This window comes from Triticum dicoccoides, chromosome 5A, assembly GCF_002162155.2.
Source record: "Triticum dicoccoides isolate Atlit2015 ecotype Zavitan chromosome 5A, WEW_v2.0, whole genome shotgun sequence".
NCBI lineage: Eukaryota > Viridiplantae > Streptophyta > Magnoliopsida > Poales > Poaceae > Triticum > Triticum dicoccoides.
The window spans coordinates 571,337,304-571,346,970 of NC_041388.1; the positions used below are offsets into that span (position 1 = coordinate 571,337,304).

A 9,667-nucleotide genomic window follows, 5' to 3' on the forward strand; every position below is an offset into this window, starting at 1 on the left:
CGGGGGTTTCGGGGCAAATAACTGCCCGGACCCTACCGCCAGGGGCTCTGGCGGTAGGGTTAGATAGGGTACCGCCAGGTCCCCTGGTGGTAGGGTGCGACGAAGGGGGACAGTGGTCGTTTCCGCGTGCTGACGTGGATAAGTACCCTACTGTCAGGGGCCTTGGCGGTAGGCTGTCTAACCCTACCGCCAGAGCCCCTGGCGGTAGGGAAAAGGGTCAAATCCTGAAAAATTTTCAAACCAGGGTCATATCCTGAAATTCTTTGTTAAAAGGGTCAAAACACAAAATTTTGCCCCACATAAGTTGTTTCCATTGTACACATGACAATGGGTGATACAATGTTATTAAATTGTACACGAAATTCTTGAGAGGGTTGCTTAGACAAACGAAACAATTGGTCGCCACACAAGTTCGATGGCATATTCACGTTTTGCTTTATATTTAGGCTGTAGTGATTCATTTAATCGCTATAAGAAACAGGCAGACACTCAACAAAACAAGGCGGGAGGAGGAAGAAAAAGAGGTGTTTTTTTCTTTGACACTACTATTTGTCTTTGTCTATTGTGGTGCATCATTGACCTTGCACAAATATAGCCATGGTTCAACAGTACGCTTCTGCGAGCATAACTAGCCAACTTGGTGATGTGAAAAGTGTATAAGGCAGGGGGAGATTTCTTGGAAGCAGCTAAGGAGTCTATTATCTCTGAAGGAGGGGGCGCACGGGTGGAGCCTGGTTCCGCACGTAGTGCCAGTTTTTGAGAGAGTGTCTGAAGCGAACGCGTAGCACCGGGAGTAACAATGGTGGCAGCGGGTGTGGCCGGCGCCACGGTGGCCGCGGACAATCTATTCGCGGCGAGTACATCTTCCATGACATGTCCGTGTGGATCCATCCATTATTCTGTCGTTTCGCTACGGCATTGCCGCCTTGCTCTGCTCTGGGTGCCATGCCAAGGCAAGGAGTGAGCTTCTCGGAAGTTGCCAGGGAGAGGAGGGTGCGCGCGCACGCCAACCCCCCTTCACGCGGAGTGCACGAACTGGTACGCGCTCGCTCACTTCACTCTCAGTGAGAGTGAGAGTGAGAGTGAGAGGGAGGGAGGCGGGGGCCAACCGGCCAAGAAGAAGGACGGAGCAGACAGACCACCGGCCACCGTCCACGCGCTCCTTCAAAATCCCAGCCGGCGTGCTCACTCCGCAGTGGAGCAATTTTTGGGCTGGTGGAACTACCCCGCCGCCGTGGTCCCGCGGCCCAGCCATCCGGTCGTGCATCCGGCTCCGGATGCGGCCGTGGATGCGGATGCGCCGGCGCAGGGGCAAGGACAGGGACAGGGGCAGGCGGCGGCGCAGGGACAGGGGCAGGAGGCGGCCCAGGCTTTCAGCTTCAGGGTTTCTATTGACCCATACTACCAGCAAGCATCAACATGAACATGAAGCTGGGAATTTAGAATGGACTCGGTAGTGATCACGACTTTTTCTTTCTTTCATTCTGAAAATTACCGATTACTACTAAGTAGTATTTCACGTCCAAGCTAAAGGGACGGACACAATCATGCAAGCACATTCTCTCTGTCGCATCATCACACAATCATACATGGATTGAATTGGTTTGGCATCCCGCAAGAGACAATGCAATTAGATGGCGACATGGTCATGTTCTCTGTGGTATCATCTCAGCTGTCTTTTAATTTGGATACGGCAATGTTTTGCTTGAGCCTTCTTTCTTTTTTGCTCCTCAGTTTGATGATTGCATGCACAGTTATCAGTTTCATGGGCATTCGGCACAGAGCATTTCAGTGTGTATGCCAATAAGTTTGATGCTTCACACTCTGCCATTCTGGTTATCAGAATTCAGGATAGTGTGATTGTAATGGACAATCGTGTACAGTGCTGTGTTGTGCATACACATAGTCGGTCAGGAAAATTTTAGGTGCATCCAGTGTTTACGGCTATAAGTCTTGTTAGGTAATTCAAACAATACCAAGTTTAGTTTTGATGGATTTACTACTAAGTGGTCACGTATGTGATAATAGTTGTGTTGAGTCAGATATATATAGTACTAGTCCATGTGCTAGTAGGTTTGGGTAGCTAAGTTTAGTAAAGGTGTGATCAGCGTTGCCGGGTATTTAGATTAGGAAAAGGCAACGTGGCTTAGTTTGTGTTAGAGTAAAAGTACTAGTCGTGTTCGGTTCAGAGTGCAGAACAAGTACATGTCGGTTTGAGGTCCTGGGTCGGTTGGTGCATATATATATGCACAACTATTGCGTGAGTTTATTGTATCAAGGAGAGAAAAGGAGAAAAGCAATAAAGAGGAAAACAAAGGCACGACAAGGGCCCTTGGCTATAAGTTTTGTGTGTGCGTGTGTTCATCGTATTTGCTGTGATCGATCCTGTGAGAGAATTTCCAACAATTGGCATCAGAGCAAGGTCGATTTCAAGTCGCGCTTGCCTCGGGGTGGCGACCCGACTAGCGCCTCGGGGCGGGCGATATAGTTGCTGGGTGGTGCAGCGACGAGGGGCGGGTGATATAGTCGTTGGGTGGTGCAACGACGAGGAAAGAGCGGGCGATACGGTCGCTTGGTGGAGCAACGACGTGGAGGATCGGGCGGTAGTCGTTCCGCGGATGGACGACGAGAAGGCGGTGACGATGCCGTCGCAAGCGAGGCGACATGTGATTGTCGTTCGGCAGAACAACCAGGAGGAGGGCGACAGGCTGTCGTCGACAATGCGTTGGTGATCATTGATGGTTATGAAGATGTCGAAGTTGCAACACCGAGGAAATCATCGAGATCATCGTTGGGGGGTGCGAGGAAGAGGCGACAAAGTTGCGAGCTGTCGTCAAGGTGTGTGCACATGAGTTCTTGTAAGGAGGGTCCAAGAGTTCAAGTGTGTGAGTCTTCTGCTGCAGTTGAGATGCGTCACTGGCGGAGGAGAATTGCGGGTGAGAGCGGGCGGAAAAAGGAATTCGTGCCTTGAGTTTCATTCGTGGTGGTGGAGTTCCAGCGAGTTCATATACGGTGGAGATGAGTTGCACGTATATGACGAGTTGTGTTGTTGTTGGATAGGAGGTGTCGTTTGGTAAGTTGCGTCACCCACGACAAAGAAAAAGATGTGAAGGTGTGACGGGTGAAAAGATGTGTCTCCCCGTGTGCAAAAAGAAACCGATGTGAGGATGAAGATCAACGTGAAGGTGGACGCGCACCAGTTAAGTCGAGTTCCTGCATGAGGCTATGCGTTTAGTCGGCATGTAGCACGCTAAGATGTGTCAGCGTGACTGGTAGTCCGAATAATCGTTGGTTCCAGTCTGCAAGTCAGTATGAAAAAGAAAAGATGGTGGTGAAGTGGTGGCCACGAAGAGAGAAGTTGTGGTCCGGTTAGTTGCATCACCGGAGGCAACCGGCGTGACAAGTTGAAGAGATGGTCGTCTGCGGGTTTGGTAAGTAAAGAATCGGATGTTTGGATTAGGGGGTGATTGTTAGGTAATTCAAACAATACCCAGTTTAGTTTTGATGGATTTACTACTAAGTGGTCACGTATGTAATAATAGTTGTGTTGAGTCAGATATATATAGTACTAGTCCATGTGCTAATAGGTTTGGGTAGCTAAGTTTAGTAAAGGTGTGATCAGCGTTGCCGGGTATTTAGATTAGGAAAAGGCAACGTGGTTTAGTTTGTGTTAGAGTAAAAGTACTAGTTGTGTTTGGTTCAGAGTGCAAAACAAGTACAAGTCGGTTTGAGGTCCTGGGTCGGTTGGTGCATATATATATGCACAACTATTGCGTGAGTTTATTGTATCAAGGAGAGAAAAGGAGAAAAGCAATAAAGAGGAAAACAAGGGCACGATAAGGGCCCTTGGCTATAAGTTTTGTGTGTGCGTGTGTTCATCGTATTTGATATGATCGATCCTGTGGGAGAATTTCTAACAAGTCTAACATCCTGAAAGAGGGAATGCTATCAGATCTTGACATGGTCATGTTCTCTCTGATATCATCTCAACTGTCTTGTATACGCCGATAGGTTTGGTTAGCCTACTGGTTATCGGAATTCAGGATAGTGTGATTGTTGTAATGTAAATTCCTCATATGCATTACATTGTTGTCTTTGGGGAAACATTTGAACAGCTTAAGCCAGTGTTAGGGGATAGCATCGAGAATTACAAGAAACAATGTACTCGCTCTGTCCTATAACGTAAGATGTTTTTTGAGTGTCAAAAAACGTCTTACATTATGGGACGAAGGGAATAGTGTGCTAGCATATCTTACCTTATTTCTGTGGGGAGATTAGATAGCGTTTGATTTTACAACTCGGAACACGGGATTGATTTCCTCCTATAGATAAACTCACTGTTGTTCTTTTTTAGCAGCCTCCACGTCTAATTATATTTCTGTTCGTCAGTCCTTGGGATACTTACAGTACGACAGAGATGCGGTGGACGGACGGAAGCTTGTGGAATAGCGTATATATCGAGATTTCTGTAGTAATTAGGGAAGGAGTAGCTTGATGTTCAGACGGGTGGCTGTGGAGCTCTCTGCATTGTAGTTTCAGAAGCTTATTGTGTATACATGCCTTGTGGAGATGAACCAACCGATGGGCTACTTGTGTAGAGCTCAAGGTTGTGAAGCTATGCTACTATTATATCTGATTGTGTATCTGTATATTCTGTTATCGATTTCCAGATCTTAGGCCCCAAGATTACTTGTGTGGCGCTTGGTTGTCTCTTACGAGTGCCGGATTATGTTGGTGCGTGCCCATTGGTCATTGGGTGTTCTTCTAAACAGAGATCCCAACATATGTTGGTGCGTGCCCATTGGTCAGAGTTCTTTCTCAGGATGCCAGTAGATGGCTTCGGTTTCAGCTGAAACCATTTTCTACTCCTGTCAGAAGCTTCCTCTGCAGGCACATTTGTAGAGAAGATGCATTACAATGGCACAGGGGAAAACAGCAAAACCAAAATGGCATGACGAATCATCATGAACGATCTGTCGAATCTCTTTAAGAGGTCCGTGCTAAAACCTAGTGTTGAGTATAATGTTTATTAGGAAAGATGAGATAGATTAGATTTGTTCTGGCTTGTCTTGTACTCCAAGTAAATGATTGTACTTCTATATATATATGCTTACGAGGCTCAAGCAATACAACGATTATTCCATCCATCCTCTCTCTTCCTTCTAACATGATATCAGCCTAGTCATGATCCAAACCCTAGCCACCGCAGCTTCCGCACCCGCACGCTGCCCCTGGGGCGGTCGGCCTCCATGACCGCCGTCGGGGGCCGCGCTGCTCGTACCTAGGGTTCGTCCGTCGGCCGTGTTGGCCGGCTGCCTTAGAGAGTCTTTTTTTCCCGATCCTTTCATCCGGGTTTTCTCTCTCTCGCCGGTCGCTTTGATCGGCGTCTCCTTTTAGGTTTTCCGGTCCATGTGATCCGGCTTGCGTCGCCCACCGCCGCCGTCGACTCCGTGCGCCTCTACTCCAACACCGGCACGATCGGCCGGCTTCTTGACTGACCCGGCGGCCTCGCGCGTCGTCCGCGCGTCTGCCCGTCAGTCGCCTCGACCCGGCGGCCTCGCGCGGCGTTCTTGCGTCGGCCTGCCGGTCACCCCGACCCGGCGACCTCGCGTCATGCGGCGGTCCTTCACCGCCGCCGTTCGCGCGACGGCCCGCCCGTCGATCTACGTTGGCCGTCACCGCCCTGCTCCGACCAGGACTCCTGCATCACCCCAACCCGGCGGCCTTGCGCCATGTGGCGGCCAATCATAGTCGTCCTGCCGCCCGCTGCCGCCGGCTTCATCTCAGACTTCGCTGCCACCGCGCCTCCACCGAGCGGCGTCCCCGACCTCGCGCGTGATCGGATTGATCACCCGCCCGCTGCCGCGATCCGCCTCATCTACGTCGTGCGACCGACCTGGCCCGTCGGTTGTGCGCGCCTCCGCAGGCCCCGTGAAGACAGTCCCGAGTTCAGCGCGCCCCTCTACCGATCAAGCAATGGGCTGCCGCTGCGTCGCCCCGTCGGGCCGCAGCGCCGCCGCCCCGTGGTTCTTCTCCCAGCTGCACCGACCCGCGTCACCGCTGCGTCGCCCCTTCGGGCCGTAGTACCGCGGCCCGCAGTCCACCGCCGCCCAGAGGCCGTCCGCTCCAGGTCGTCCCCGTGGCGGCACTAACCATCGCGCCGCCACTGCGTCGCCCCGTCGGGCCGTAGCGAGCGTGGCACGCGGTCCACGCCGCCGTCCAGAGGCCGTCCCCGCGGTTGCACCGACCCGCCCTCCTCCGCCGCGCCGCCCCTTCGGGCTGTTGTGCCGCGGCCCGCGGTCCCTGCCGCCGCCCCGAGGTCCTCCCGCCATCACCCCGACCTGCCTCCCGCCGCTGCGTCGCCCCTTCGGGCCGTAGCGCGATGGCCCACGGTCCATTTCGTCGTCCACGCGCGTTGACTTCCCGTTGTATGCGTCGCGCCACCTCCCTTGGTGCGGGAACGTCACCATCCGCGCCGGTCTTCGTCATGCTGTCGGGTTCTTCACCTACTTCGAGCACCGCCGCCGCACTCCTAACCTAGCCGCCGCCGCCGCCGCCGCTCTTCTTTGGCTGCCGCCGCTACTCACGTAGCCGCCGCCGCCCGTCCACCTCCTTCGTCTTCGTCCAGCACCGGCCCGTCGCCAGCGTCGCCGTCATCTATCCCGACCACTTCGTCTACTCCGACAACCGCAGGCGACATTGGCTCCGCGCTGATTGACGCCACAACCGTCGTCGAGTCCTTCTCTGCTGGCCTCTCCGACTCCTCCGACATGGCGTACAACTTGTGCAGGTCCTCGTCTATGCATGCCCGGTGCTGGCAACACCGATGCGTGCCTTCGTCCACGACGTTTCCCCGGGTTGCAAGCCTGGTGTGGCGCTTCGTCAACTTCGTCTTCGTCCGTCTACGCATGTCCGGTGCTGGCAACACCGGTGCGTGCCTTCGTCTACGATGTGTCCCCGGGTTTGGCAAACCCGCCGCGACGCGTCGTCAACAACACCTTCTTCCCGGCGCACCACTACTTCGACACCAATGCGCCCATGCTAACTCGGCGCCTCCTTGCGCCCGCGGCTCCACGGTGACATCCTCGACACGGGCTCCCCGACTCGACATCGACCACGACATTCTTCGTGCGGCTACCTCGACCACGGCTACACCACCCTCGGCTCTTGGCTCCATCGACAAACGACACAAAGGGCTACCGCCTTGCTTGAGCAACCTCATCGGTTTTCACTCCAGCCACGACTCCGCGATGCGTCGACCGTTACGACTATGTGTGTGTGTGGGGGGGTATCCGTCGGCTTGCCTTCGGATTCTTCTCCAGTCTCACCGTCTGCGTCGCTACCGTTGTGACTGCGGGGGGATGTTGAGTATAATGTTTATTAGGAAAGACGAGATAGACTAGGATTTATTCTGGCTTGTCTTGTACTCCAAGTAGATGATTGTACTCCTATATATATGCCCACGAGGCTCAAGCAATACAACGATTATTCCACCAATCCTCTCTCTCCCTTCTAACACCTAGGAAGGTTTGTCGAGATTCTTGAAACCCCTTGCATTAGACTTGCTTGCCTTCTCCGGTAATACACAAATGGCCCACTTACCAGCAACATTCCAGCCATGAGGACCTGCAAAGGACATAACTGAAAAATTGAAGGAAGTAAAAAGTCGATAACTGTCATGATGTCAACCAATGAAAACTGAGAAGGAAGAAAGCATGTTATCAACAAATGTGATGTGATTAGTAACAATCATGTAAGTTGTTTGACAAGTAGCTAGAACATATGATTGACTTTCCTTTTTTTAAAGAACACAAGTTCATTTGAAATAACAATTACATCGTTTATGAGGAGCGCTACAATTTCACTCAGAGGCTCCTCGGACCAATCCTTAGTTGAAGAAAATCTGGCTAACCTAGCAAGCTCATGAGCAACCTTATTTGCTTTCCTATTACAATGTTAAAAGCAAGCGAGAGAATATTCACAAGCAATATAATAACAATCATAAAAACAACCGTCGCCGCTACAGCAGAATGTCATCCATTCTTCATGGTGTCAATAATCTCCAAATTATCAGAGTTAATAACGAGACGATTGCAACACGCCTTTTGCAAATGGGAAAGGCCAAATAAATTGAAGCCCCAAGACTTTAGCTGTCAAGACATCCGCACATCAATTGATTCTCAAATTTCCACCATCAATGCATTTAGCTTTGTCGAAAAGGTCTTGATCAAAGGAAATATCAACATTAAGTTTTACAAAACCAACAGGAGCGGCGGAGTTCACAAAAGGAAAAAAAGAAACAAACTCGGAGGAGAGATTCTGTGGGGAAATTACTTAGGAGATAGGCTAAACCCCCAAATTTCTCACATCTCCTCGTGTTTGTAGTTGTTTGACTAGCCTGCGAGGACTCTCGAGCTTCGACTTCCCGCGTGCCGGTGTGTTGCCGAGCATCGCTTTGTTCATGCTTCCTTGTTTGAACTAAATCCGGGTTATTCTCTTATTAATCTTCACCGTGTGTGGTATGAATATGTAATATTGTCATTATTGTGGATGTTTCTTAGTAACCTTCTTTGTTTCAAGCAATAACGATAATGAAGTTTTATATGCATTATTGTGAATATATAGTTACGAACACACGTGGAGTTAGTGGTGACCAACTTATTTTTTTGGAAAATGGGCAAGCCATTTGATGTCAGTTGTATATTTTGGCTATAATACACATGAATTGTGGTCCTGCACTTCTTTTATTTTAAGAGAGTTTTCCCTTCTTTTGTTTTAAGAGAGTTTTTCCAAAAGCCTGCGCACCATGAAGAATATGTGCCTTAATGATGTAATGTTACATGTAAAGTGTCATGTAGTAATGCTTTCATGAGATTGTTGTGTACTAATGTGTATGTGGGAATGAAATGAATCTGCCCATGACATGTCGTCTAACGGCATCTCCAGCCGTTGGCCCCCCAGGAGGGGCAAAAAATCGCCCCCTGGGGGTGCACCGGCGCTAAACCGCGCACTGGGGGCGTGATGCCCCCCAGTCGCGGCCTCCCACGGGTTTTTAAAGTGTTCAAAATCAGCGCAAACACGTTCGAGTTCGTTCAAATTTAAACATATTTTACAAAAAAAAGAAAAACTATCGCGGGCTACCCCCGCCGTCTCCCTCGCTGCCCGCCCACGCGGTTCTACATGCCGAGGAGGCTGTAGAACCGCGTGTAGTCACCGCCGCCGTCGTCGTCGTCGTCGCCCCCGCCTACGCCTCCGCCGTCCCTGCTGCATCCCTCCCCCCGTTGGCGCGGCGGGTTGGACGGTCCGGGGGCGTCGTTGTCGTCGTCGCTGTCGAGGACCACGATGCCGTGCTCGTCCTCGCGCCCATGCTTGCGGGCGGCGATCTCCTCCAGGGCCCGGCGCCGCCGGACCATCTCGTCGCAGAGGTAGTCGTCCCGCGCCCACCGCAGGGCGTCCTCGTCGGAGAAGCCGCCCCGGGCTATCTCCTCGTACTCCGCGGGGAGGCCGGGCTCCGGCTTGGGCTCGACGAGGACGAAGCGGCCGGTGGGGGAGGCGTTGTCGCCGATGCGGACGCCGGAGCTGCGGGTGCGCGCGCTGACAGGCGTGCCCTGGGGCTCCGGCTTGACGGGGCGGAGGTGGAGGCAGGGAGAGCCGCCGGACAAGGAGG

At 52.0% G+C, this 9,667-nt stretch overlaps 1 pseudogene; it reads right to left on the reverse strand.

The window, feature by feature from the left end:
• The window catches only part of LOC119300021, a 19,298-nt pseudogene that overhangs the window by 6,027 nt on the left and 3,604 nt on the right, over positions 1-9,667 (reverse strand).